The sequence below is a fragment of the Bidens hawaiensis genome, unplaced genomic scaffold (assembly GCF_021521415.1).
Source record: "Bidens hawaiensis isolate Kalapana, Puna unplaced genomic scaffold, B.hawaiensis_p1.1 tig00003544_1, whole genome shotgun sequence".
In the NCBI taxonomy this organism is placed as follows: Eukaryota; Viridiplantae; Streptophyta; class Magnoliopsida; order Asterales; family Asteraceae; genus Bidens; species Bidens hawaiensis.
This window is the reverse complement of record NW_027491202.1, coordinates 34,504-38,823: the sequence shown is the minus strand read 5'-3', so window position 1 is coordinate 38,823 and position 4,320 is coordinate 34,504. Positions and strand designations below refer to the sequence as shown.

The following is a 4,320-nucleotide window of genomic DNA, read 5'->3' as shown; positions in this document are numbered from 1 at the left end:
CGGGTCGTGTGTGTTTTGGGTGTGTGTGTATGGAAATGAGGATTAAATGGTGGTTAATGGTATTTATATTTAGGGATCATGGGCTTAAGCCCATGGACTCTCCATCCTTCTTTCATAACCCAAGTCCATAACCCATATCCATTACCCAACACTAGCCCGACCCATACCAACTCCTACTCTATTTATTTATTTCTCGATAATCCGAGTAAACTTTTCCTCTATTATTAAGTAATATAATTAATATCATTTTGGAAATTTCGGGATGTTACATTTTATCGGTTGTTGCTTTCATTTAATGACGAATACTTTTTCTTTTTTTTTTTGAGCAGCAATGACGAATACTTAAATTAATTAGTTTGCACTAACCAATAAAGTTTCTAACAACCACATGCGCAATTTCAATAATTATTACTTTAAATATGCATCACTAGTAAGCGTAAAATTTAATCGTTTGACTTCATTTTAAATTTAGCTAGAGAAGTGATAATGAGAAACTTAAAAAGATACGAGAAATCTTGAAGAAAATTACTGTTAAACAAAAGAAAAAAAATATTTTCCTATTCTTTTCATTTCTATTCATCTTTGACCAAAATAATGAGAGAGTTACTATACAATGAAAACTTATCGTACATTACGTATGCAAATTACGCTCAAGGTTAAAATCTACCGCTCAATCCATATATGTTTTTCTGATAATTATGCTCAAATCCATAATCACGCTTAAAAGAGCTTTTCATTAAGAATAAACCAAAAAGTAATTGTTTGATGATCCAAATATGTTTGTTTGAATAAAATTGATGATTAAATAGATATATATTAACGATTTCGTACTATATTGAATCTTTTACCTATGTGTGTGTAAATATATATAACTAGTATTTATCCTCCGTATTATGGGGGTTTTGTTTCTTTTTCGTGTTTAATATTTATATTTTTTGAATTTTAATTTTATTTTTTCTTTTGTTTTCTATAATAAGAACCTTATAACTTAAAGAAATAGAAAAGAAAAATAAAAATAACTAGCTAGTATTTTTCTCTATTCTCTCGTAACTTGTGGTTTTCTAGTGAAATCTCCGCAAACACTATATTCCAACATACTACGTGCGTGTTGTGTGTGTGAACATTTGAGTTCACCTATTAAAAGAGTATTAGTTATTAAAAATGTTTTTTTATATTGTTTTGTAATACACTTGGAGGAAATAGAGATGATTTATACAAGACATCATTTACTTTATAAAATAAAGCTACAAAATTAGTGCATATGGATGCATTAAAGTTTTGTTGAAAACTATCGTTTGACTAACTGTTAGTCAATATTGCAGTTTACGTCATCTGATTTGTTTCATTCCATGGGCAGTTTTGGAAATATTGGCCATATTTTGGATTACACAGCAGAATTAACGAAATTCTTCAACTAAACGGGTCACAAATCAAGACAATGTTATGGTAAGCAATATTTTGAATGTAATTGAATCAAATAATGTAATAAAAATGTAAATATTTATCTCTTTAACATTTCGAATGTAATTGAATTAATTGTTATGTTAGTTGTCATAAGTTTATATCTTTTAATATTATGTTCCGTTTTAATATGATTTGCAATTATAAATCACATTGTCTCAAAACACATATTAATAGATATATGTGTGTTTAATTGATGTTTTTATATTTATATCTGTGTAGCATACGGGTCAATAACCTAGTTACTGTTAAAACACATCACCAAATATTTGAAACTTCATCAGTACACTTCGCCAACATTGTAAAGATACAAAGATTTAAATGGTAAATAGTTCCGATTTATAGTTTGAATGGTTACGTTATTTAATAAGATAAACTGCCCATTAATCTTGTCTTCTCCCTTAATGCAAACTTTTGTACTTTACCAGTCGAATTCCTTGGCAAATCATCAAATACAACATTACGAGGTGCCATATAATGTGGCATGCGATTTCGGCAGTACTCGATTATTTCCTGACCATCAACATCAACACCATCCTTCAACTTCACAAATGCACACGGAGTTTGACCCCAATGATCATCTGGTCGTGCAACAACGGCCACCTCTAGAACGCCTGGATGGCTATAAATCACACTTTCGACTTCAATCGTGCATATATTTTCGCCTCCTGAAATTATGATATCTTTGCAACGATCCTTTACTTCAATATATCCATCTGGATGTCTGACAGCAACATCCCCACTTCGAAACCACCCACCAACAAAAGCCTCTTCGGTTGCGTTTAAATCTTTGAAGTATCCGCTCATGATCGTATTGCCTCTAAACATAACCTCTCCCAATGACTTCCCATCACATACTATGCTTTCCATTGTAATTGGATCTTTGACGTCGACTTCTTCCATCATGAAACTTTTAACTCCTTGTCGTGCTTTAATCTTCATTTGCTCGTCATGAGGCAACAGATTCCATTCGGGTTTCCACAAATTTGAAGTTGCAGGACCGCCTGTTTCGGTGAGCCCATAAATGTGTTTCACATGAAACCCCAGGTTTTCCATTTTTGAAATAATCGTCGGAGGTGGAGGTGCGCCGCCGGTCAAGATCTCAACCTTATGTGAAAGTCGTTTCTGATTACTCGACAGAGAGTTTACAATCATGTTCAGGACAGTCGGAGCACCATCCAAATGTGTGACATTGTGATCCACTATGTTATCGAATATAACCTTGGGATCGCAACGTCGTAGACAAACATTAGTGCCACCTAAAATTGTTTAAAAGTATGTTAATCAATACTGCAAGAAAATTGTTTAAGCAACAACAAAGGGTCATGACATAAAATAATTGCACGCTAGACATTGTGATAAACGTGTAAGGTGAATTACCCACTTACAAAAAAAAAACAACTTTTGGTATCTCTTTGAAAAAGTCATTATAATGTTTTTGTATTATAATGGTTAGTTTGTCTTCAATAATCAATCAAGGTAACTTTATTACCAACTATAGCCACGCCCCATGAGAAGCACCATCCATTGCAATGAAAAATAGGTAATGACCAAAGGTATGTAGGCATCTCTCCCATACCACGCATGAACACAGACGATATGGCACTTAGGTAAGCACCTCGATGGCTAAAAACAACCCCTTTGGGCCTTGATGTCGTGCCAGATGTATAATTCAGACTTATAGGATCACATTCATTGTTTGGGCGGATTATGGAAAATTCACTCACTCCACCGGCTACAAAGCTGTCATATTCACACCATGAACCAGGTTCAGATATATCGACAACTATAGGATGTTTTGAGTGTGTTTTCTTGAGAATATCAATAGCTTCCTCAGTCATTCTCAATAGTTGGTAGTCAACAAATAAGATTTTGGCTTCGGAGTGATTGAGAAGTGTGGAAAGCATATTAGGGTCGAGACGTGTGTTTAGATTGCATATAATGGCTCCAGCCATGGGAACAGCGAATTGAAGTTCTAGCATTGCTGGAACATTTGGTGCTAGTGTTGCCACCTACATTAAGAAATTTCCATAAGATTAACATTGATTAAAAAAATGTATGCATAAAATGAGTCAAAATGCTTACTACGTCACCACGAGAAACCCCTATGTGGTTAAGAGCATATGCGAGCTTGACACACCGATGATATGTTTCTTGCCATGTGTAGGTGATGGACCCATAAACGATGGATGTCCGTTCTTTATAAACTTCGGCTGCTCTCTCCTAGAAACTAATGGGTGATAAAGGAACAAAATTTGTGGAGCGGCTAACCATACCTTCCAAGGATTGCCATTTTCCATTCAATTCCTCCCTAGAGTTAACCAGTTGAGACAAGGTCATACCACATCAACCATTGATATAGTGGCTTCTTATAGTGGTGGAACGCAGGGGAAGCTTGGTATTTGACTTCTCGAAGATCTTGTGCGAAGTTGGACGAGTCATGCAAGACCATATATGATAAGTTACATTACAATAAAAAGTTTAGAGATGTAGAAAAATGATTAATCCCTACAAAAGTGAAGTTTAAGAATGGTTCTTGAATTTTGTTAAGCAAAATAATTTAGTGAGATTTTTTGCATTTTGATGACCAGCCTAAAAAGATTTTAATATGAATTAATTAAAATTTCAAGTAATTCAATTAACCAAACACTCTATAGGGTCAAAGTACAACTTTTAAAGAATGCGCTACTTATTTAGAAGAGAAAGATTCATAACTTTAAAAAGTGATTTTTCGAGGTGATCGTATAAAACACTAAGTCAATTGATGGACTTCTCCATGACGTTTTATCTTATACTAGCTTTTGAACCCGTGTATTACACGAGATTTTTTAAATAATAAAATAAAAAGATCCATGATTT

At 33.8% G+C, this 4,320-nt stretch overlaps 1 pseudogene; it reads right to left on the bottom strand.

Moving 5' to 3' along the window:
- Positions 1-1,696: 1,696 nt before the first annotated feature.
- Positions 1,697-4,059, bottom strand: LOC143623833 (butanoate--CoA ligase AAE1-like; annotated as a pseudogene).
- Between the last annotated feature and the right edge of the window lie 261 nt (positions 4,060-4,320).